The sequence below is a fragment of the Taeniopygia guttata genome, chromosome 3 (assembly GCF_048771995.1).
Source record: "Taeniopygia guttata chromosome 3, bTaeGut7.mat, whole genome shotgun sequence".
In the NCBI taxonomy this organism is placed as follows: Eukaryota; Metazoa; Chordata; class Aves; order Passeriformes; family Estrildidae; genus Taeniopygia; species Taeniopygia guttata.
In genome coordinates this window covers 88,579,597-88,605,865 of record NC_133027.1, presented here as the reverse complement: position 1 = coordinate 88,605,865, position 26,269 = coordinate 88,579,597, and the positions used below count along the sequence as shown (strand labels likewise).

At 40.9% G+C, this 26,269-nt stretch overlaps 1 long non-coding RNA gene across 1 annotated transcript; it reads left to right on the top strand.

The window, feature by feature from the left end:
• The first annotated feature begins 5,308 nt into the window (after window positions 1–5,308).
• LOC140683769 (uncharacterized) lies at window positions 5,309–24,518 on the top strand. Its single transcript, XR_012055202.1, has 2 exons — window positions 5,309–5,666; window positions 24,227–24,518. It is a non-coding gene; the product is annotated as an uncharacterized lncRNA (long non-coding RNA).
• The last annotated feature ends 1,751 nt before the right edge of the window (window positions 24,519–26,269 follow it).

Genomic DNA, 26,269 nt, shown 5'->3' with positions numbered 1-26,269 from the left:
CAGCCTGGTTTAAAATAGAACTGACACAGAACAAACTGATTATTTGATCATTTGACGCTTCAGGATTGGATTTCCTATGGTGTTTTTGGAGGGTTTTCTCCCATTTGACTTGTCATTGCACGCTTATGTCCACCTTCCAGAAAGTTGTCTAGGTAAGCAGTTATTACACCTGTCTTGGAAAGTCTGTACATTTATCATAGAGCGTTGTGCTGCTTTTCATCACATGGCTGCTATGAGTTTGGGTGATGTCAGGGGCTTGAGTCTTCAGCCAGATTGCTTTAGTGACATACCTTGGGTTTAATCTAAAAAGATTTTGTGAGGCATTTGCATTCCCTTGGGATTTGTCAGGATGATGACAAAGTATTAGTGCATTTCTTTTAATGGTATCTGCAGTTTGAATTAGCTGGATAAATATAAATGCTCTCTGCAAATTGAGATGAAATCCTGTCTGAGAGTTATACAGACAAAAAGGTATTTAAATGGAAAGATCATGCAATGAGTGTTTTAGGTGATCCCTTTGATCACACTGACATTCAATATATTCAGTGTTTCTCATTTGCTTTGGGAACATGGGGTGCCATTTCCTACATCTTAGTATGAAGCACTGGAAGAGAAGAGGCTGCTTTGAGTGCCTGGTTCATGTTGGAGCATTTTTGTCAAGGCAGAACTGATTAAAGACCGTTAATGATTAATGTATGATTTGTACATTCAGTGTTCATTGTTGGAGCTGAAATCTCTCTTATTTGACTTCAACCTGATGGAATGTTAGGCAAAATTACTTCAGTCCTTTTTTTCCAGTGAAAGAATTTAAAGAAAGAAAGGTTTTCCAGCTGCTGAAAAATGAAGACCACCTATCTTTGATCAGGTTTCTTTAGACTAACTGTTTTAGAAGAAAAGGGTGGGGGTGTAACAGGCAAAATTATCAAACCTCAAGTTAAAGAAAGCTAACTTTTAAAATAACAATTTTTCTCCTTAACTGACCTTTATAATATATATAATAATTTGTACCAAACAGATTAATCATTTGAAGCTTATTCAGCAAACACAACACATTACTTTTTAAACCTGAAAAAAGAATAATGGTCAGAGGACAGAGCCCTTGATTGCATTCAGAAAGCTGAATGGAATTTTCCATGCAGTCTCTAAGGCACTTTTAGATTTCATATAGACATCTTGCAGCTTTGCTGAATGCTTTGATCTGATTCTCAAATAGCCCAAAATTACAGTCCTGAGCTGGATGCAGCCACAGTGGTGCAAAAGTGGAAAGAAGCAGCCTTGATTCTGTTCAGAAAACAGAAAAAAAAAATCAATCATGGCTTGATCAGAAATATTACAGCTCATATCATGTCTTTTGGCCCTAAGCTGGTCTCAAGTCTTGGTTTATATGGCATTAAAATAAAAAAAAGGAATCAATATAATCAGTATGACATCTTTATCTTAGTACATTGTTTGTATATTTTATGTCATCCACATAAATGGGTAAAAGGAAAAATGTGGCAGGTTAATTGTGTAAAATTTCCTAAAATTTTAATTCCATTTAGAAATTATATTTCAGTAGGCATGTGAAATATTTCATTTTTCTTATTATGTTTCTTTTCCTCAATGCACATTTTTTTCTTCCCCCCCTTCTTAAACTTTTGATGAAGACTATACCAAAAATAATTCTTCCCCCTGCTTCTTAAAATTTTGATGAAGACTATACCAAAAATAATTCTCCAGCAGTGATTTCTTTCAGGAGCAATTCTGTTTTCAACCTATAGAAATAATTTTATCTTCTTGCTGTTACGGCCAATGACAGATGATATTTTCTTTTTCTCTACATTTAGACACCTTGTTTTACCCAGCTCACTGAGGTAAAGAAGACCCTTCATATACTGAAACTCCAAAAGCCTTAATGTGGTCAGAAAAGACACTATACTATTTACTGTCATTTTCCCCTAATTTGTTGACATTACAACTGTAATCCCTTTTTTTTTCTTTGCATAAGGTTACTTCTGAAATCCAAAAGGAGGGAAAAATGACCTCTTTTGGTTGAGGCCAGGAGTGTTTTCTAATGAATTTTTGTATTGATAGTGCGGTGCTTGGATTGCTCCTGCATTAGAGCCAGCTGAGCTGTATGTATAATGTATCAGGAGGAATAAACAATGTGCATTTTAAATTATATCCTGCTATTGCTCAGGATGTGACTCCCTCAGCAGAAGGATTTGTGGAGTTGGAGCCGGAGAGAAATCATCAATATGGCAGTTCAAGACATCTTTCTCTCAGATTTTTCTTGTGCATGCACACATGGGTTATTTGTTTAAAATTTCTTTTACATCTGAATTTGTTATGTACTGACTTTTGAATTTTTCACTTTTCCAGCTGCTGTCCATAGTTGTTGTTTTACTGTGGGAAGGATGGACCTTGAGGCGAGGGGGCTCCAGTCCTCACTGCCATCAGGGTGCAAAGGGCACACAAACTATCTCACTATCCCACACACATCAGTCAGATCCCAGGAAAACGTGTTTTCCCTATAAACAGTGTGTGTAAGACACTTAAATGTTTATTTTTTTTAAGATTTCCCTCAGGGCAGGCTGTCGTTTTACCCCCGCGGTGGGGCTGAGGGGTCGCCAGGGCCACACCCAGCACTGGGACCCCTCACGGCACCCACAGCCCTACTGCTTGCCAGAACGCTTTTGGCTGCTTGTACTCCAAACAATTTTGGGAATTGAGCTTGATCCTTGGACCGCCAGAGACCCTGGCATCTGGGCTGCATTTTTTCTCCACAGAGCTGTAGGGAAAGCAGGGCGGGAATGTCCCTGTGAGGGGGAATCAATGTCTGCCAGGCTGTGTCATGTGAGTTGGGGCTGTTCATACCCTTCCCCTGTCATGGTGTTTGAGAATATGTTGCTTTCTGCTGTCGTAAGACTTAAAATTTCAATCTTTATTTTAACCCCCTGATCCCACTTAGTCTTCTGAGGAGGTTTGCATAAAAATAACAATAACAATAAAACCCCAAAACAATATAGGTGTGACTTGTACACTCAGAAGAGCACTGGTAGATATAGAGGGGTTTTCAACAAAATTGTCTTTAGCAAATCTAGAAGTACTGTATAGAAAAGACCATGCGTTTCTGGGTGTCCTGAAGTTATTGTTTATTATCACAGACCACAATGTTTGTGGAGTCCTTTGGCACAGCTGTGTGGGTTGTGCTGGTGAGCACTTCCAGTATTAACTTTTTTGGTAGGATTGTCCATGGAAAAGCAGCACTTTGGTGAGGCATTTGGACCCTCAGCAGCCCCAGCAGAGTTGTCTGTGGAGGTTTTGTGTCCCTTCCTTGCATAATCCAGTTTGCTCCTGGGATTTGTGCATTCCTCAGGCATCTGTCTGGCTTTGCTCTCTGGGGGCTACAAAGCAGCGAGGCTTTGTTGGCACCTGTGTGAGATCCTGTGACTCTGTTTAAGCTTGTCCTCCTTTGTGGCTAATGTTAGTGCTGCTTCTAGCCAGATGTACAGCTTTCAACCTGAATGACCATTCATATGTTTAAAAACAAAATCTTAAAATATCAGAGGTGTGTTTTGTCTTCCCCTCTGTGATTGGCAGAGAAAAAATAATCCCCGTGGCCCTAATCATGACAGATCTGAACGTATTGCCAATCCTGCTTTCAACTCTGATGCTCTTTCTTTCTTTCATATTCTGGATAAGACCCTGTATTCTTCTACATGTTTGTGGCACAGACATATTGATAAAACCTTGTTTTATTCCTTTGCAGTGCTCTTGACTCAAGATAGCCTTGACATTCACTTCTGGGATTTGAGTGAATTCTAAATTTGAATGGCTTTCTTAATTAACCAACAATTTTGGCTTCTTTACCATAATCAGGGAAATCTGCCTTTTTGCTGTTGGGAGATCTAAAATGAGAGTGACCCAATTGCTGTTTCCCTGAACTAATTTAGAAAGGGAACTAGAAATGTTGGGGAGCAAGCTTGGGTTTGTTGCAGTATTTTATGTATTCCATTAACTTCTTTAGTTGTCATAGCAATGCAGAGGCAAAATGATAGCAAGCCTTGAATTAGTGTTCATGTTTCAAATAAGACAAATATCATATTTTAGAAGATAAGTATGGTTGATATTTAGCACGAGCCCAACTCTGATATGCTTCAGGGATTCCTTTCAATTCCTGTTCCTGAAAAGGAAAGAATCACACTGTGTGGCAGATGCAGAGGGAATTTCCTGTGTGTAAAGAAAAGAAAAACAACGCACCTTAATTAATCTTCCTGCTAAAAAGAAATCTGCAGGGAGTCAGAAGAGCTTCTCTGCAATTGCCAGCTGTAGAATTTGCATTTTGGGTGTTTATTCACAGAAATCATAGAGGTTTTGTGGCGTTTTTGTGTGGTGCCTCCCCTGCTCCCCACCCATTTAATTAGCATCATATTTATGATCCTCAGTGGTTCTAAACTGGTGTGATTCCATCCTGAATGAAGTGTCACTGTGCCTTCCCACCTATGTGGATGGAACAGAACATGAGCAGTTGGAGGTGTAGGGTCACTCACAAAAATAGTAAGTCAAGGATGGCTCGTTACACTTTCTAAATATAGTCAGAATTTTCTTTTTTCCAATTTATTTCATTTTAAGGAGTGGGCATGGGAAAAGAAAGTATCATAAAATCAGTTGAGGGAGACGTAAATGTTACTGTCAGTAACATTTTTGCCTTCTTTTGTAAGAACTGTTGTAAGTTACTCACCTGCTCTGTGTAGTAGTTATTGGCACAGGCTGGCATTTAACAACAAATTGGCAAATTAAACTGTTTTTGCACATCCAAGGATTCTGTTAAAACCAAAAATGATGGGAAGACTGCGCATGATTCAGCTGTAGACCTCTTGCTTCCTTCTCTCCATTTCTCTGTCTCCCCTTTGCCTCCAGCCATACAACTGCAGCTCCTTATTTTGTGTCTGCTCCACATGTGAATTATCAGAGCTTGTCTGAATGTGCCATTTAACCTCCTTTTCCTCAAATCCCTCGGTAAATAAATAACATATGGGCAACATTTTGGGTGCAGCTCACATTCACAGTTTAGATCCAAGTGTGATACTGAGTTTGGGTTTGAGCATAGCTGCCTGATTTCCTCTCAGCATTCCCATTCAGAAATCCCTGTCTGTATAGTGCACATGAGGACACCATAAACCATTTTTTCACCCTTGATAAAGTGCTGGGTGTTGTCCATCTTTATCCATAAGTAGCAAAAGAGGCATAATTAGCTGGTGTATGGCAGATGGGGATTACTTCAAATTTGCTAATCTGGTAGAGATACAAAATGGAATTCTGGTTGCCTAAGGTTAACAGTAAATCACTTATTAATCTTAAAGCAGCATTTGACCCAAATTTATTAAATAATTTCTTCAAGCCCATAGAAGTAAACAAGATTTTGGGATCAGCCTGTACTGGTGATTATTTGATTTCATGGGAAATAAAAGACCTAAGACTTATGAAATGTTTCTGGGTTTTCTCTTTCTAGTGAAACGATGAATGTTAACTCAAGAAATATGAATTGTTTGTAATTTCCTGTGGAAAAGCTTCAGACATCTAACTTCAAGACAGAAGAAAATGCATCGTGTGTTAATCAGGCAGAACAAGGAATAGGAAAATAGGAGCCTGGATGCAAACATTTCACAAATCTCAGTGATGTGGTAAGTGAACTTTGCATACATTTGTCACTAATTAGCTTGCTTCTGAATTACTGTAAATTGTGCTATTGTAGCCACTGTGACACCAGGGTTTCAAGGTGCTCCCAGGCAATACACAAGAGGAGGCTGGTAAATCAAGGAGAACAAAAGCCCCAGGCTTTCTCTAGCCTGACTGGAGAGCAGCAGTGACAGTGATGAGTCGGTGGGCAGTGCTGGCCCCTCTCCAGCTTTTCCCTCAGCCCCGGGCTGCTGGAGGCGTTGGCACTCAGCAGCTTTGCCGGCTGCAGGAGCTTTGGAAGGTGTTTTCGTGGACTGCTAAGGTGGGCTTGGAAGGGAAACTCAATGCACTGTTTATCTGTGACCATGACCCTTTCTCTCTCCCCAGGAAAATAAAAATATCATGAGAAGGAGGAGCGCTCCCAAAGGTCTTTGTGGATCAATGTAATGTTGAGCTAAAGGAAATTGGAGGCTAGTTGATGTTCTCAGAGGTACAAAAGGTGTAAACTGATGTGTAAGAAAGAATTTGCTCTGCAAGGAACACTTTAAGCACTACCACACATTCACAGCTGCATTTGCAGTTAAATTGCAGATCAGGTGAAGTGTCTTTTGCTCTATGGTTTTCCAAAGGTCTGGCAGACAAAGCTGACATCAGGACAGGTTTATACTTTTCCCCCTTAGTGTTTTGGATGCTGTTGCATTTTTATCACTGAGGGGCAGTTTACAGAAGTGTTACTTGAAGTGTTGCACAGACATTTAGAGGCCAGCACCAGCAACACAGGAGCATTAACAGGGATGATAAAATGAGGGTTTTTAGTCTGTGCCCTTTATAAATGTGGTCAGGTAAGCAGAAGGTAATACAGTTAAAATGTTGGTGTCATGCCTAAACTTCTGGCCTGCCTCATTACAAGTGCCTGATGTCAAAGATCAAACAAAGGCAGCAGTAATCCTGCAGGTCAGTATGTACCTCACTGGGAGGAAGCTCTGTTCATCCTGAAACATGGCAGAGAACAGTGATGGGCACACTCACTGCATAAAGGGAAATAAAATTGGCTCAAAGTGACCCATGGCCTTCTGTAAAAAAAAAAAAAAAAAAAAAAAAAAAAACCACAAAAAACCAACAAAACAACAAAAACAACAAAAACAAACCAGGAAAAATAAGTCTAAAGCATCCAAAACACAAGTGATGATGATTAAGAAAGCACCTCTGGATGAAAAAGATGTTACTGAAAAGTATGACATAGCAGAAAAAGTTTACAGTTAAAATTAATTTAAATTGTAATAAAGTTCCAAGTGTCAAATTAGCATTTCTGGTTTATTTCCAGTTCCAGTTCTTGTATTTTACATTATAACTGCATGAAGGTGCTATTAAGAAAAGCAGAGCCCAGGTGTTGCTGCTGATTGTACTGTGTATTGTTGTGCAGAAGGAAAATAATACCTGATTTATGATAGAAAGCACTGTGGAGATAAATGCAAGCACCAGAACTGGATTTAAATGATGTTGCTACAAGTGAGATGCATTTTCCCTTTCTGTAAGCCCTCTATTCCCTAAACCCCCTGTAAGGGTTCTAATGCAATATTCTGCAGTCCCTGTATAACCCACCTTTCCTCAAGTCTGAGAGAGATTTATAGTTATGTGACTTCCGTCACTCAGAGCATCATAAAAAGTGTCTCCCAGCAAGAAAACAAAGATTGCTGCATCTCAAAGAAAAGCACAGTTCCAGGTAGATGCTCAGATGCTGTGGACTCCCAGAACTGCCTCTCTATTTTGGTCCATGTTGCCTCTTAGAAGCACAGAAAACTTTAAATTTTAAAGATTTCTAGAGACCTCTAGTCCAAGTCTATGCCTCAATCAGTGATAGCTTTCAGCTCAGTCAGTTTGCTCAGGGCCTTGTCCAGCAGAATTTAAGGAGATCCCATGGCTTATCTGGGTCCCTGTCTGTGTTTCACCTCCCTTGTATCTCTCATCAGAATTTCCTGTACCTCAGCCTTGCCTTTAATTTGATGATAAATACTATCTTGCCTGTACAGGCAGGAGAAAAGATTATCCTTCCCCCTCTCTGGTGACTCACTGGTGTAGTTCAGCACAAGATCCTGTACACTCGTCTCTATTTATACATTACCTGATGTGTATGATGCAAATGGGATAAATATAGGTAATTTCTGTCTCTTGAACGAGACCAGATATGATGGCAATCAACCTGGAGTGTCTGCTTTCCATTTTGTTTGTCCTAGGCACAGCCTAACAGCCTCTTCGGAGTGCCTCACAATGCTTTTAATCATAATGCACTTTCAGATAGTTTAAAAAGTGGCCCTGCTGGGAGAATATAAAGCATCTCTAAAGGCAGCTTTCCATTGCTGTGTGCTTATCACAGTTAACCTCTTGTTTTGTGCCAGGGAGAATGTCCAGCACAACTGAGAGTTCCCATATGTATAAATACCTGTTCATACTGCTGCCCCCAGCAGTGCTAATTAGTCATTAATTCTGCTTGGCTGAAGGGATGCACTGTAGGCTCTGAAGCTCGTGCTACACTAACTTCCCTTATGGCCCCTTAGGGGAAAAAAAAATCCTTAAAAAGGCTCAAATCCTTTGTCTTCATTTTTGCATGTTAGAAGTGGCGTTCCAAGCACAGATTAGCGTGTGGTGTGTGAAGGCTGTTGCTGTGAGGACATGTAGCCTGCTCTGTGTAGCCATGAGAGCAGGGTCCCTTGGGGTTGTGAGTCCTGGGCTGTAATTGATGTCCACTTGCATATTCAGAACATAATAGAGTATGGCTGTCACCCTGATTCTTAAGATTTTCTAAAGCCTTCTGACTTTACATTCTGTTAAAAAACTTTCCCACACAATTTCTATAAACAACATATTGTTTTACATTCCTTCATGGGGGTGGAGAAACTTAATATACTAGTGATTTATCCAATATCTTTGGAGAGGTGGCCCATTCACTCTCCAATCCACTGTCACCTTTAGAAAAGTATAAAAGTTAAAGTCAAAGAATAAACCTTCTTCTTCTTTACCTTACAAATAGCAGTGGCTCGCATTGTGCTTTCACGTGTCCTATAGCAACATATGGAAGTGGGAAAGATGGCACTGGTGTGACTCCAGCAACAATTGCCATTAAATTGGTGGTGCTGACATGTTTCTCCAAGTGACTTTGGCTGTTGGATTGCAGATCACCCCAACAGGGGAACCAGGATCTTTGTTAAACATGGTCAAGTGCTGTGATTAAGTTTAATATAAAATGACACCTTCTGCTTAGTTCATAAGTTCATGTGTGGGTCAGTTCCTTCTCTTCTCCCATTATTCCAGTTTCCTGAGGATAGTCCAGAGTTTTACACAACCCAGGCTTTTGCACAACACAAGTGCATGGGCTGTAGTGTGAAATACAGGACTGTGGAGGCACTTGGAGATTTATTCAAGCTTGCAGCTTGTCCCAATAGACTTGGCTTAAAAATATATCTAAAAGATAAAAAAGAGAAGGTTTTTCCCATTTCACAAACCACATGAGACTGGGGTTCATTCCTGTTTTGCTTTAGGTAAAAAAATTGCATTTACTTTGGATTTTTTCCTAGGAAAAAAACTAAGGAAAGAGCCTGCACTAAGCAATAGTGTTGTGGTGAGAGAGGAAAGGTTTAGCTTCAAGTCTCTAATGTAATAACTTAAATCTGGGTTTGAGGTGATTTTCACTTTAATGATGAATGGCCACTTGGCTACTTTGGGGTATAAATATTTTTCTTTTCATCTTCAAATTTCATTTGATACCTAAGGGCTTAATTTTTTAAAGTAGCAATATGCTGGTAGGAAAAGCTCTGGATTTAAGTAACTCCCACTTTTTTTTTTTTTCTTTTGACAAAAATTGCGCTTGAATTGGTGGAGTGAAAAAACCCTAATACATATGATATCTCATTGGGCAAAATCAGGGCTACAAGTCCCCATGATGACTTCCAGGAGAAGCATATCCAAGAAAGAAAAAATAGCATTTAAATTACTTTGAAAAGTCAATTTTCTCTATGGCAAAATTGTTAAGTGCATTTTGTTTTACAGAATCTATGAATATTTCAAATTTTTGTGTTGATTTGGAATGCAAATAGACACTGAGTTATCAGAATTTGCCAGTGGGCAAAAAAATCTGACTTTCAATCAATTTTGCTAAGTACCCAGCAATGAAAGGTTTCTTAGAAGCTGTACTTAATATTTTTCATTGTACATCTGCAGGGAAATGTGATCCTGAGGCTTGGATTTCATTAAGTAGTTAGTTTGGGTTTTATCCCAGTGAAAATTTTAGAAAAAGTCCAAAATGTTAAAGAGCATAGATTTGGTTTTTGATGGGAAAAAATAAACAGAAATTTTAAAACCAGCAAACTTTTTATTATGTTTTCCATGAGTGTCCTGATTCTTCTTGATGAAAATTAACCTTTTTTTCTTTTCAGAAAGAGAAAATCTCACTGAGAATCAGCTTTGCAAATTTGTTTGAGTGGTACAGGTGGTGCTGCTCCTCCTGGGACACAACAGAGCAAATGTAAAAGCCCTGATGATTTTCTTGGGCAGCTTCCTTCGCATATTAGAAGTAACAGCAGGGAGATTCCCTGTGTTGTCTCCCATTCTCTGGCAGTGGGTTTGCTTTGTGCCCACCCTTCCAGCTGCTCCATGTTTGAGGTTATCTGGCTGTGGAAATGGGCAGGATTTTCCTGTGCTGGGACTGTCACACAACAGCTGCAGCCTGAAATCCGGAGCTGCTCTTGCAGATCTTAACCAGCTTAGAAATATTTGTGTATTTAAAGTGAAAACTTTTGCTCCCCCATGAGCTCTGTTTCTGCTCAGTGCCTGGGTTTTATAGGAGTAATTCTTGGCTTTCTGTGCCTAAAACGCAGTGCTTCATTTCTATGGGATTTTTTGTGAAGAAATATGACATTTTGAACAGAAAATAGAGATGGAGTTTGGGTGTCTCCAATTACCAAGCACTACAGTAGACCATGGCTTTTCTCCCTTGTTGAGCTGCCAGGATCCAGTTCTGGAGAAAAATCCAGAGAGGATGTGCCAGGTGTGCAGTGAAGTGGGACAGTGAACAGCTTCCACAAAGATATGCAACAAGTTCTAAAGAAACAAATGCACCTTGTCACTCAACAAGAGGTGGCATTGTAAATGCTTCTCTCAGAGAAATGTTAATATGTTAATAATAATTTTTTTCCCTGATACTGGAACTTTCTCCATCCTGTCTGTAGAACAGGGGCAGTAGTGAAGTAAGCACCTTCTTCTCACACTGTTATGTGAGAGCTCTGAATTGTTACTCTTGGGAGATGAGAGAAGAGCACTAAAGGCAGCACCACTTACCCATTTCTTCTGAACTGAGGATTTGCTGTGTCAATAAGTATCTGGTTTCAAACTCTGATTTTTATCAGCCTAGAAAAATGTCCTTCTCGCCTTCATTCTCTATTCTTCTATGAAAAGCATGTTTGTAGTTTATGTAGGTTGTGCAAGTAGGACCCATTATTTTGTCGTAGTGACCCATTATTTTGTCATGTCAAACATGAGTGTGAAAATGGATCTTCTGCATCTTCTCTTTTTTGTCCCTGCCATGTTTACTCTTTGCTGAGTGATGGTTTGGTGCCTCCAGAAGGCCTTCAAACCAACACCTTGGCTGCTTTTATTCCTACTTCTCTGTCTCACTGATTGTTTTTTTTCCTTTTCTTTCTTGAATTGTATTAGGATCTTTAAGCATTTATGTTGCCACTTTCTTTAATATGCAGCTTTTAGCTGCATTAGAAATAGTTGTGAAATCATTGCTTTTCACACTCAGTCCTATACACAATTACTGTCTAGTAGTTAAGTGCAGCTATGTGAGTGCATTAGAAATAACCAGAGTAAGCAAAGGGAAAAAGATGACACAATTGCTACTTTGATAACATAGATTCACTATTTAAAATGTCTTAGCACCTCAGGAGATTTATAGTGTGGTTTCCTACAACTCCCTCCTGGTGTTCTGCCAAGAGATTATCTTGAACCCTGACACCTCAAATCCTGTTGTTACTGCTCTTATCACTAGAACAGCACATCTTACATGTGGTTGCTGAAATGGCTGTTTTAGAGGACTGGTGCTAGTACAGGGTATATTTGTCTTAAATAAAAGGTATTTAGAAACAAGCTTGAACTGCTTCCCATATGGAATGCATGATAAAGCAACATTTGTGGCTCTCCCTCTCCTATGATGGGCAGGTGTAAAGCAGGAAGGATGTAAATGCAGATGAATTTGCTTGCACACACATTCTGTTTTATTCTTCGAAAGGTAAAATGTTGTGTGTGCTTTTCTAAATCCTTTTCCATGTGCATGTCTTCGTACATGTCCAAGTTGATAGGTGCTTGACTCACATAAATCAGAAGATGCTAGAAATGAGGGAAAGAAGTTGTTTTGTCTTGTTTGGGATGTTCCAAATCAGTGTGGTCAGGAGCTAATCCCAGTGATGGGCTGCCTCCTCCCTCACAGGAGAATTTGTCAACGGAGTCATCCTTTTGGGGACACTTGCTGAGCCCTTTCCTTGCCCTTTTCTGACTTACCAGGAATGTGCCAAGTGCCTGTCAGCTTTGTCCATTCCAGTTTACTTCAGAAATCACTCGTGGGGGTTACCAAGGACAGCAATGAAAACTCAGCACTCTGATTTTGCAGTTACAGTATTCTGCAAGAACAGACTATTCCCGTCATTACAGGAAGCTACAGATTTTGGGGTAGCACCAGTTGGAATAAGCATTGTGCTCAATGAGGGGCTTGCAGGTAGGAGCACTTTTATAGAAGAGATGATGTGCATGGGAGTAAAACTGAGCTGTTAAATCCCATTGGTCCATACAGAATGGAAAAGAAGACTAAATCAGGGATTAATTGCAGCTTTTTGCCATTCAGATGAAAACCCAGATAATGATGCAGGCACAATAAGAAACTGAGTTTTCTCAGTTTAATTTTAACATTCAATATAACTTGGTAGAAATTCCCCATTGTTGGGTTTTTAAAAATTTAATTAGAATAGTCACAAATTGTATGTGAGCACTTTTCTTCAATACACATAGTCCTCTCCCAGTCAGTGAAGGATTAAAAATGAAAGTTGTTACTGAGAGGTGAAACTGGAGTATTTGTGTCATTGCTATCCTTTCATGTTTTGCCTTTTTTCATCCTTTGTTTTCCTTCTATCTTTAATCCTCCCCTCCTTAATTCACTCTTCAAAGCAGTGGGAATGACTTATAAAAGAATGATGAAAGCATGAATTGAATAATTGTGTCTTTTTGCTTCCAAGTCTCACTTCAGTGTTGCAGAAGGGTGGTGAACCATTTTGTTTAAGAGCTGAGTGCCTCAATGATTTGTTGGGTTGGCAGCGGTGTGTGAGATTGTGCAGGTCAGCCCTGCATTCCTGTGACCCCTTTTGTGCTCTGTTCTGCTTCCCTGACATCCACTCACAGACCTGAAATTGTGTTTAAATAGATAGAATTTACTGAAAGAATAGCAGTTCCCCTTCATATCTTTCCTTATAGCTTCTCATGAGCTGAGCTTGCCCTCTCTCTTACACCACCGCATTTAAGTCAGTGATGAGAACACCATAAGAAAATTTCAAATAGATGACAAATAATTGTGTTCTCAGAAAAATCATCCCATTAATCTGCCATTGTCTGTATCCAGCAGTCCCAGGACAATGAAATGCAGAAGCTGTTTGCTGTAGCTATGGGGTAAGGGAGGACTAAGCAGAAGTTGTGTTTGTATGTGCCAAGGGAACAGGGAAGTAAATGATAAATTCTGTGTGTTGGCTGCAGGGGCAGGGAGACTGGAACTTGTCTATTTCCAGAATTTGTGACCAGTATCTGAAGCTTGAGAGTATCATTGGCAGGGGTTGTCTGACAGTAAGTGGCTGAAAGTAGCCAGGAGAAGATTAGGATTCCAGAAATTTTCTTTCACAGCATCAATCAAAGGCTTTTAAGGGATAAGGATCATAAAGAGATGTGAACTGAGATATGAAAGAGTACTAGTTGTAAAAACCCACCAAATGATACTTATCAGCTGTATTTGGATTAGCCTGAGACCATCAAGAGATACTTTTCTAAGGCAGAATCTCAGGGAAAAAAAACCTTTAGTTTTTTACTCCTGTGTTCAAACACAATTTCTGTCATTGTCTCAGAGACTGGTAGGAACAGTCCACTTGCTTGTGCTAATGACAAGCTGTTGATGGATGTGTCTCTGTAATTTGTGGTGCTGTGTTGGCATGAAGGAAGGCTTAAGGCCAGTTGAGTAATTTATGAGTGTAAAATCCATGGCACTACAATGCTGGTTACTGTCAATAGCCACTCACAGGCGTGCTGCTGTTTGGGTGTGATGCAAACTGAATAAACCTGTCAAATGCTGTCTTGCTCATCTCCATGGTAATGTTGTATCCCACATTTCCTGTGGGCACCAAGAAAAGGGAGCCCCAGATATTCCCAGGTGTGTGTGTTGTGTAGCTTTAACACAAGCACATAGAAGATTAATTTTTTCTTTTCAGGACAGTGTTTTCCAAGGGCACAGCTTGTCCTGTGGACATTTGCTGAGAGCCAGAGCCAGGCCTCAGCACTTTGTGCTGCTGTTAGAAGTTGAGCTGCTCTGTTCTATTCATGCCTAAAGTCAAAGCTTTATGGAGCAGTTTAGTGTTCAAGTACCTGTGACTAGTTTGCAGTCTCACTTCATATCATTCTGCATCCAAGACAAGAATAAGTGCTTGACTCACAGCAGGATCTTGCCTCCTCCTTGGAATCCTAGAGGATCTAATTTTGTTGCTCCATTATCAATAATTTTTGTCTCTCAGCTGTTACCCCAGCGCTCATTGCTTTGTTTGGTTAATGAGACCTCTATCCCATTAGAGGGATAGCTTTCTACTGCAATCTCTGGAATTCTCATTCCTGGGATCATGTCCTTTTGCCAAACCCCCAAAATCCAAACTGACGTCTCTTCTCTTTGAGCTGCAGCTACATGCAGCACAGGTCTAGCATCAGATCTGGGAGTATGATAAATTCCTTCTTCTACTTTTGGAACAAAACAGCTCTTGCACGCTTGCATTTAAACTTGTTTTTGTTCTCAGATTTCAGTTTGAATTTGTAAGTGGAAGTGACAATTGTCATGCTTCTCATTAACAGGTCTCTGACCACTTTAAGAATGATGATTATAACACTGTTTCCACTTTGCAGTAGCAAAAACAGATGCAAAGCAAGATGACGAGGCTTTGCTTCATCTTACAAATGTACCCCATCGAATCATGCTTCAGTGTGCTTGGGAAAACATGGAACAGGGGCCCAGAGCAACTGGGCAGCAGTGAACCCTCCGTCCTTGGATGTAGTCACAGCTCAGCTGGACCAGCCCCAGCAATCTGCTCTGCCTTTGGCTCATGGTTAGAGCAGGCTAACTGCAACCAGTATCATGCTATGCTAGCAATTCCAGAGACAGCAATTACTCGGGTTTACAGAATTCCAGAGCTTTGTTTGGCATCTACCATATCATGCAAGGTAAATGGTGTATTTTCCATGAGAGAGTGAAAAACTAAATGCCTTTTGGCACATTTTATTTTGCTTGGAATTATATGACAGTGTCACAGTTTCAGCCAGCTCAGTGCCAATCTTTTTTTTGGGAGTAAGGGCAGTGCTGGTGTGGTCAGAGAATTTAGAGTGGAAGCAGTGTCACCACTGAGCAGAGCAAAAGAGTTCATTGAGGCAGCTTCACGCAGGCAGAGCAAACACCAACCACCACCTGCATCTGTGAAATCCAATTGCATCACATTTTATAGACACACAGCTGACATAATTGAGTAATTCTGTGTATACAGAAGTCATTCCTGCAGCAGTTTGCTCAGCCAGAGATCTAATGTCTCTAGTAACCATGGCACCATGCTCTGTGCATTTATCAGCCTCCTCACACTTCATTTTGTGCTGGTCTATAAAAATAAAACCAGAATCAGATCCATATCTTGGTCTCTCTGAAGGCTGGGGGGTACATGTAGCAATTGGTTTTGCATCAAGAAGTGTTTGTGATGGAGGCAGAGGCTCCTTGATGATCAGCCCAAGTGCTGCCCAACACAGCAAAGCTCCTGCTGTGTCCTCGGGGCATGGAGCTCTGCTGGGAGCTGGGGGAGCTCCTACAGGCCCTGTGTGTGTGTGTGCCATCTGGCAGGAAACATTGACTTTTCAGTGCCATCTCCAGGGACTACTTTATTTTATCCAGCCATGGCTTTCTATAAAAGACATATAAATCCTCCTCCTAGGAGAATGCCTTGGTCACTGGGTTAGCAAGTTTTACACACATATTCTCTGCTCTTCATAGATTCCAAGGATGATGTGTTTGGTTTTTACACGGTGGAGTGGAATTCTCAGCTCTGAGTTCCCCCTTCCCCTTTTCTCATGTAGATATCATTCAGGCATTTTCCTTAGAGGTGAAAAAGAGGAGCTGAAACATTTTAGATGGGTTAGGGAGTTGCAAAATCTTTCATGTCTTCATGTCAGCCTCATGGCAGATTTAACACAGAGCTGTCATGTAACAAGGGAGGTGCTGGTGGCTGTGTTTGAAATAAATGCTTAGTTCCAAAAAGAGGGGGGGGGGGCGGGGGGGGGCGGGGGGGAGGGGGAGGAAGGGTGTAAGGGAGGCTCTGACAGACCTGACTGTAACAGTGTGCAAGGGGAGACAGCTCTGCCCAGCCCCAGGGAATGTGCAAACTGTTGAATGGCAACAGAGGTTCCTGCACTTCCTTGAGTTTTCCAGTGTGGATGAGTTTCCAGGGCCCCTGCTCTGCTGGGCCTCAGGTGACACCCTGTGCATCCCAGGGATCATCTCAGAGCCATCCTGGCACTGTGCAAAATTCTCCTTAGGCTTCTTTTGTTGGTGCCTAGGTGAGAGCTGTGGGCTTTGCTGTGCTGCCCACTCACTTGAAAATAGGAGATGGCATAAAATCAGGCCAGCTTTACCATTAATGAAACGAGAAGGGATTTTTGGGGAAAAAATAATTGGCAGTGACCAATTGCAGGGTCAGAAGCAAGTTTTCCATTCTGTTTCTCAGTGAAGAGCTTTAATGAAGATTAGTTGTTAATGTTGCTCTTCCTGTAGAGACATTCTCTTTTGTTGGTGAAGTGAGACCAAAATTATGTTTGTCAGGAATATGAATTTTTCACTGGTGGCTGGTGAAGGCCTGGTTTAAGGCTGAAGCTCAATAGGTTTTTAGCTGAAAACTTCAGCAGCTTTCAACGGAACAGAGGCCAGAGGGTTTAGCAGAAAGAAAGCAAATAGCACACAGAAGGAGCCCTTTGAGGACTTGCAGTGAGAGAAGAAGGTGTTAATTTCTCTATTTTTTTTTCTGGGTTTTTTTCCTGGGTCTTTTTTCTGGTTTTGCCCAAGTTTATTTTGCACCTCAATACATCTCCACTTGCATTTTTTAATGAAACTGGATTGCTACAGCAAAATAAAATATAAAGCCACAGTCTAATGCTTGCAAAAATGCCTTGATTTTTCTTAAAGAGCAGCCGTTTTCTCTGAGCCTGTATTCCTGCCAATGGCTGACAGAAATCAGATTTTCCCTGAGAATTTTCTTAAATAAGTTGAACATTTGACCTAACAAGAAATAATTAATTATATTGGTGGATGGTGTTATGCTGAAAAATAGAGCTTTTTGTCATTTAATAATAAAAATATTTCCTCAAGATTTGCCTTAATCTAAATAAGTATAAATGAGTCAGAAACCTCTGGAAGACAGACAGTGGTGTGGAATGGGACAGATTTTTGGAAGCCTTTAGCTATGCTATCCTGAATCCTGGAGTGCAGTGCATTTCTGATGGAATTACACATGCTTCTCCTCTAAGAGTGCCAGGAATATTTCTGGTGACTATGGCCTTTCAGTGAATAAGAAGTGAATTAATACTGATTAAATTGCATTACAGAAATAGAACATTTTCATAGCACTGGAAGCTGCTTTGCCAACAATGCTGTGGTGGGTACTGGGAACTATTTCAAGCTACTTAGCATTAATGAATGGGGATTACTAAGTATAAACATTTTAATTTTTTTTTTTTTTATTTAAGAGGATGGTTCTGCCAGTCTTGCTGATGTTGAGGTACAACAAGATATGTATGAGCAATTTTGATGTTAATTATATAACATCACATTTCTCACTTGTTCTGCCCCTCACTTTTTTTTTTTTTTTTTTTTTTTTTTTTTAAAGCATTTTACTCACCTTTAAGTTAATGAGTTGTGGAATTCCACAGTGATGGATACCTGTTTAGGCTCATAATTCAGCATGACTACCATGTGAGATCACTTGGTATGAGGTAAAGGAGAATTGTGCTTGTTCTTAGGTGGTACGAAGAATGCAGAAAGGTTCATGTAACATTGACCAGTGACAGTAATAAATAATTTTCATATCTCTGTTTATATAGAACATTTTCTTGGCTTGCACTGTAAAACCTGGCTATCAAAAGTATTTATAACTCCACCTGAAGTCATATAACTGACATGAGGTAACCTAATTTTTTTAGCATAAGTCCTACAATAGGGAGTTACCACTAAAATATTTTATTACTGTTATATTAAAAAAGTATTCTACATTTCACCAACTGCACATTGTCATGAGAGACTGGAAATAAGAGGTTTTCTACAAAAGTCCTGAAGTAGAAGAATATACACATCAGACTGTGATTCTTCTCTTTTAAATACCCTGTGTTTTAAGGACTAAGAATATTAGGAAGAATAGTATACTTGCAGGATTAGTGTGTGATACTGACAATTATTTCCATTGGAAACAGCCTCGGAGAAGCTGGAAATAATCAGACGGAAAGGATGAACATGTAGATGGAGTGAATGAGGTGTGCTGGTGTGGGGACATTATTGTGCCTAGAGGGTTTAAGTCAGAGATGGACACGGGCAGGTATTGGAGAGTCAGCATGAATCAGGCAGTGCAGTTGGGCAGTTCTGTCAGCCCTGGCAGATCCTTTGGGAGAAGAGTGTGGGGCTGGAGCCATTAGCTCCCAATATCCTCTGAGCCTGAGGAGTGTGAGGGAATCTCCCACTGTTTGCACCTGAGTCATGGATCAATAATCTCAGTTACATTTCGTGACAGCAGCAGATGCTTCCTTAGCGGAAATGGAAGTCTTGAATCAGATGAAAACACCAATATTATTAATATCTGATGTTCCACTGGCAGCTATTCTAGGATCCAAAACAGCAGGTAACGTCTGACCTTTGTTTTCTCCAAGCTGTCAGAAGTGAAAGGAATCACATTTACTGCAGAACTTTGTAACCTGCTGGAGGCTGACACCCAAACACATCATTCAAACTTGTTTCCTCCCAGTCTTGTTCCCACATCACCGAGCTTTCATCTCACAATGGCTGTGTCCATCAATTTCTGTGCCTGCTCTACCCATCTTTGTATATTCCATCAGTTTGTTTGGAGCAAGAAAAATGAAACTTCACACAAAACCTCAGAGTTCATGCAGGTGACCTGAAGTCATCCACAGATTTGAAAAACAGCCTTAGGGTAAAACAAATGTGTTTTCTGTAGATTGTGGATTGGCAGCAACAGCATTATTCTGCAGGGAGAGAACTGGCAGGATGGAAAATTTCCCAGACTTTTGTGGTTCCAAGGATGTTTTCAGACCAAGTTCACAAACCAAAAATTTCCAGATGCTGTGGTTTGATGTGTTTGCTTGAGGGTGTGTGGGCACCCTGAAGGTGGCCTCTGGCATTGCCTGCCAGGGTGCCCTCGGGGATGTCCTCATTCTCCCAGGAACTCCAGAACTTTGCTTTCCTTCCCTGGCAGCGCAGCAACACTGACGAGCACATTTGCATCTTGATTCGTGTGCAGGATTTTTGGTCTTTATTGCCCCAAAGAATACACATCAAATTTCCCTGAAAGGAAAAAGCAAAACAGGGCAAAGAATAGAGATGGATTTCTCCTTCCTTTTGCTCAACTCAGTCTCTTGTCTGTAATTACTGTGTATCAGCTCTTGCTACTTTGTAGCAACATACAGAAAGAAATCTTTTCCTTTTGATGACACGCCAACAAATCCACAGGACGGCAGAGCACATAAAGAGCAGCTGACAGTCCTTTTATCTTTTATATTCCTATACAGACACACAAACAGGGCCATGAATCTTCATGAGAATGGCTGCAAGGTTTTCACAAGATATATCATTTGAGAACAGAACCAAACCCATGCTACCGAGGCTTCACTAATTATATTAAAAATAATAATTTAATTATCAACAAAAATTAATGAGTGGAACAACCTAGTGCCACCTGCCATGTGAAGTTAGTTTCAGGAGGGCTCAGGCATTCAGAAAAATGCTGCTCAGGAGATTGAGAGTGGTATTTTCTGTGTGTCCTGAGCTCCCAGTGTTGTACTGCTGACCTGTAGCTGAAGTGGAGGAAAGGACAGAAAGCTGCAGGGTTTGCAGTTTGGTACTGAACAGTATGAATTAATTACTTACACCGCACTGGTGAAAATTAAAGTGCAGATTTCTGGTGAAAGTAGCATCAGATTTCAAAATGAAGTTATTCCACTTTGCATGTTTTCTAATGACTTCACCAACTCCTAAACCCACCACTTTTAGGGAAAGTGTAGTTTTTATTTTTGTATGGATGTTTGGAGCAAAAAAAAAAAAAAAAAATCCCACAGGAGGTAATGAAACAAGTAGGAAAGAAAAGAAAGGAAAAGGTGCAAGAAGAAAGCAAAAACGTTGCTTAGAGAGCAAATGCCTGCGTTTGGGGCAGCACTGAATGTACAGGAATCAGCATTCCTGGATCTTTTCCTCCTGGATTGCCCGTGTCCCATGGAAAAGCTCCAGCTCTGCCACCACTAGAGGACACCCTCGCATTTAACATATGGATCTTGCCTTACATCATCCCAGCCAGAGTGAAACAGGTGCTCTTTGGGGAGGGCTGAGAGAGGCGTGTCCGAAAGGGACACAAAACACGTGAGGAGTAATTTTAAAAGTGGATTCGTACTTAAAGCTGAAGCCAATTACTAAGGACAACTTCACAACATGTCAGGGCCTCACATAAATGAAGTCTTCCTTATCCTAATCGAAGTAATTGGTAGGGGTTTTCTGTTGATTTTTTTAGAGGGTTGGGATTTGGGATTTGGGATTTTTTTTTCCCTTTAAAATATTAATTAAGTATGAAATATTTCTTGTTTACACAAGGTTTACACAATGAAATTGTTTGGAAATAAATCTATATCCAGTTATACTTGTTGTAAGGGTAATGAAGAAAATCCAGGGAGGTTTTCCAAATGTTGAGCATTGGCCTGCTGCTGCAGCAGCTGGTCAACTCCTGAGGAGGAGCAGAGCTGAGCATCACTAATTGCAAAATCATCCTCTCTCTCCCTCCTCCCCTGGTGCTGAAGCAAGAGCAATTCGAGTCAGTGCTAGCATTCCTGCAGAATGAAAATGTTAACACATGGTTACAGGGAATGTGTTACTGTAGCCCAGCATTTGTAGAAAGGAAAATGTAAAGGTTTTCAGAGGGTACCAGGCACCAATAAACACGACTGAATCAGATATTATGTGACGGGCAGAATAACAGCTAGAGAGCAAGAAAAATTCTTGCGTTAGGAAAGGTGGGGGTGCAGCCGAAGACAGGTGAGGAAGACAAGTGCCCAGCTGGGCAGGAAGGCCCTGGTGCCACGGGGAAGGTGGTGGGAATTGTTAGTGGGTCTGCAGCCAGAGCTATTAACAGATTGTAGAGAGCTGGGCACAAAGGTTCACTTAAATACAGTAGGAATTGCCAAAATGAGAAATTAAGTGCTCTGTGAAGGAGTTCAGAGGATAATTGGATGCTGTCGAGTGAACAAAGGGACTGGCAAATTATGTCTGTGTAAATACACAGCTTGATAAAATAGCAGTTTATAAAGACAAACTTTCCAAATGTTTATTGCTGAGAAATGAAAATATGGAGGATAAATTTGTATAAGAAGCACCATATCAAAGATGACAGTGCTTATGGTCCACTTTTCAGTAAGAAAAATACCATTTCCTGGAGGGACTGTACAGCAGATTTCCAATGGACTTCACTGGGATAGGGATCTTTCTGTACCTTTTTAAGGAAAATAACAATGTAATGCATGTTTGTGTTTAATTAGATAAAATGTCTGAAACAAGCAACAGGTTGTGGGTCAGAAGTTGTCATTGGAGAAGAAATTCAGTTTTCTTCTTGATAGTTCATCACCCTCCACAGCCAAAAATGTGTCAGATATCTGCTGTCTGTGGTACAGGGATTGACTATCAACATCTAAAACTCTGGCTCTTGGAACAATCCTGCTGGTATTCCCCTTACAGAAATACAGGACAAAGCTGTCCAGGTATAGACAAAAAAAAAAAAAAAAAAAAAAAAAAAAACCAAACCAAAAAAACCTAACATTTTTCCTACAACCTGATCACCTTTAGCTCCTTTTTCAGGACAGTGTTGCATTGTCAGTGTCCAAAGTGCAGCACAGTTGTTGTTTCTTGTATGGATTGTCACGTTCCCAGATCCCTGAGTGACTGAGCTTTCTTCGGGTGAAAAATTGTGAAATGCACATTTTTGCAGACCAACTATCTGTCACTGAGAAAAGCCATGAATAATTCTGAGTGAGAAACAGACCTGAGGACTTTGCAGTCTGCTCACAAGCGGGAGAAGTTTCTCTGAATAAATAATTGGCTGGGAATCAGCTAGTCCATTCCACTTGTTACAAAATCCTTCTCAAAAGAGGAGTTGGCCTACAGGGAAACTACTCACAGGTATGCAGCTTAGATAGAATATTTGAATTTAAGTCCGTGAAGAAAAATATTATTATTTATTGAGCAATGAACAAGAAAAAGATCCAAATACAGCCCTTTGGTGAGAGACCATGAAGATGTACAGTCGTGCTATCAAAGCAGGGTATTAACAGGGAATGCTGAATGCAGATATAACTCTGGTGACACCGTTATTTCTTTGCCCGGTTCCAGAGGTATAAAGACATTGCTGCTGGTAGGAATGCCTGGCACTGCTCTATTGGCTGCTGTCTCACCACTGTGTCCAGGCTATGGCATGCCCAGGAAGGAAAAGAGGGGGCTTGAAGAACCTTTGCATTGCAGAGATTCATGGCTTGTGCCTCAGCTTTCTTCCAGCTTTATAGAGACTGGAGACATTCCCTGGGGCTGCTCTACAGAAGTAGAACAGAGAAGGGGAAGAGTGGCAGGATGTAATTTTTGCCTTGTATCTGAGTTTCACCAACTCTTTTAGTGTCAGGCAAAGAAGAATCTCACAAGCTACAGAGGGGCTCAGATGTGCTTTGTCCCTAATATAGAGGGGTTGGTCCTTTGCTGCAGTTCAGAGCCTTTGTAAACAGATGGGAAATCCTACCCTGGCTTCTACCAGGAATGTGCTCAAGGGGAAAATCATACAGACACAGGGAAATGGGGCCATGCTGTGGTCCTGCACCACAAGACAGCCCAAGAGCAAAGCTGAACCAGGATTCTTTAAAATATGATGAAGTGAGGGAGCCAATGTTTTGTGTATTAAACCCTTCAGTGAGTCTAACATTAAGAAAATAGTGGTGAATTCCCCAGGAATGCCGGTGAGGAGCTGCCTGTTGGACAGGGCTCAAACAGAGCACAGGAGATAGTACCAAAAATAAGAGATAGAGAATCCCAGAGTGTGAAAGAGTTGGAATGGCCCATAAAGATCATCCAGTCCCAACTGCCCCTGCCATGGGCAGGGACACCTCCCACTAAACTAGGTTGCTTAAGGCCTTATCCAAATGGTTTCACAAAGCCTGAATTCCTCCTTGGAAAAACCCTGCTCCCTCTGCAGATGTTCAAGCACCCTCTCCTAGCAGAGGGCACCTCCCAGGTCCAAGGGCAGCAGTCTCCTGAGGCTAAAGTTCTCTGTGGCTCTCCAGCAGAGTTTAAGAATCTGTGTTTTAGTTGCTATCAGAGATACAAGAGCCAGAAATATCCCAGTTTTTCTTTTAGGTGTCAGAGTGAGTTTTCAGAGCTGATGGTGGGAGAAGTCACCTTTTCTTTTCCAGACCAGACACCAAAATACTTTTGTCAGCTGTGTTACTTTTCAGAGAGGAAAAAAAAAAAAAAAGCAAACCAAAACAAACAAACAAAAAAAACCAACAAAACCAAAAACCCATAAAAAAACCAAAACCCCAAAAACTAGTTGTGCTACAAAAGCCCTCTGTCTGTGGTAGAAACTGGGGTAAGTTCTGTGCCTGCTGTGAAATGTCACAAAGGTAACGCCAGTTTGGGTGTGGCACTGTCACTCTCAAGCACCTCTATCTGGTGAGATCACACCATTTACAAGTTTGGGCACTTACTCTCTCCATGGCATATGGGAGAACTGAGGACAAATAGAGGAAGCAATTTCAGGTCCAAATAGAAATTTCTTTTGCTCATGACTACCTTATTTCAAATAATGAAGGAGTTTGGGTAGATGTTTAACAAATATGTGTGTGTTGGACTTCAATACCTACCCTGAGTTGTAGTGCTTTGGCAGAGATATGGCACCACAAATATTTGAGTTTTAACTCCATCTCTGATTTTATTTTTTTTTTCTAGGAGAAAACACAGAAACCTGCCAAGTTCACCCTGTGGTGACTTTGTAGAGGAGGATGAGCCCTGCCCACCGTTGCTCTTCACAGCAGTGGTTCAGTCAAGCAGTTGGAGCCCTGACAACCCAGTGCTCCTAGCAAGGTATGTTTAAGTAATTTTTTCTACTTTAATCCTGCATTCTGACCAAATGACCACAGGCTGATGGCTCTGGCTTTGCCTACCAAGTTGCACTCTATTAATCTTAATTTCTAAAAGAAAGGTGCTGCTGCAGCACAGGAAGATGAGGCATCCCATAACATATCTAAATTGATGTTCCATGCAGATTTCTCTAACTGAAGATTCTGCCTGGATCTAATAAAAAAAAAAAAAAAAAAAGGTTTTGTTTTTCTAAGAAAGCAAGGAGTAAAAATTAAAATGATTTATGCTTCCTGTTCCTGTTAGGTGCCCAGTGATAGGATCAGTTAAATAGGTTGCAGGATCCAATTATTACAGAGAACCCATTCATTTGGATCACATGTATCAAAAGACATCCAAGATATAAGAAAACAATGTACCATAGTCTTGAGGTCCTTTCATCTGCTGTTGGACACAGCTCCTCCAGAGCTGCTGCCAGAGACTACAGCAACAACCCAGTTTTCTGTCCCTGCTGGCGCCACTGTGCCAGGCTCTGCTTCCTGCAGGTGCCACCACCTGCCAGTACCCAGAGGGCCAAGGAGAGAATTCCTGGAGCTGGAAGCAGGAGCCCCTCTGATGTGAGAAGAGCTTGTCAGGCAGCAGTGGCTGGAGCAACAGGCAGTAACTGCACCTCCTGTGCTGGACTGATGGATGCAGACTGCCAAAGATTTCCAAAACATAAATAATTCAGTTCAATCCTTTCTAGGTGGGGGGGATGAATTCCTGAAGGCCCAGCTCCCTGGAGGAGAGGTTAACCTAGGGTGTTAACCCAGCTCCATTTGGTCTGTTTCTGTGAAATTATGGCAAAAGTTGCTCTTCAGATGGCTTTATATTTGCATTTCTATTAAATATTTATTGTTCCTTTTCTCTTGTAAGGAACTATTAAGTGGCAGACATCCTATATATTTTATATTCCCATTTTCTTCTGGCTTACATGTACTATTCCCCGAAATAAACATTATCAATTATGAAAGAAAATCTAATTTTCAAGCTTATTTGAGAATTTTCTTTCCAAAGGTTTCATACAATTAGCATTTGTTTTTTTTCCAGAATATGATAATTTAATTGGAAATGAAGGAAAAGTAAAGAGAAGTAGGACAGATATTTACAAGCCAGTGCAGAAGCATGCCAGTAATAGTAATGCTGTGCCCCTAGGATGCCTTTCCTCTCAGTACCTTAAAATGCAGGATATAAATTAATTACAAATGTATCTTCCATGGTGTCTCTGAAATAGGTACTGCTAATTGAACTTCATAGGCAAAGTAACCACATGGCAAAGGTATACATTTCAAAATCCATCTTCCTTAATAAGGCCCTTAATGCATTTATTAGCTGTGTCAGCAAACACAGTTTAAAACAAGAATTTTCAAGTGCAGTCTTGAGAGAGGGCCCATTGCTGCCTCACTTGAGAGAAGGCAGAGCTTATCTGACACTGCTCCCATCTTTCTGTGCTGCTCCATCCATTCTCTTTCCTGGAGGGATTGAGGCTGTGGGCACTTTTAGACTATTTTTTGTCACAGCCCTTGTTTGCTCAGCTCTGTTGCAAAGCAGAGAGGAGGTTTGGCTGCACCCTTGCACACAGAGCAGCTGCAGGATGAGGCCCAGAAGCAGCCCCCAGGATCAAAAAATGGGCATTGAAGCCACCACCAAGCAGAAAAAAAAGCTAGGAGTTGATCCAGAGCTGTGATTACTGGAGATGGGTCAAAAAGGAAGAATGCTATAAAAAACAAAAGGAAGAGGGAGGTGGAGAGGGAAACAGAGCCAGGGTAGGTTTTGCATGGTTGGATTGCTGATTAAAGCTCATCCTCAGTGGGGCAACTCCTGGTAATGACTCTGGTGAGCGAGAGCATTCCGGCTGTGCCAAGTACAGGAGCT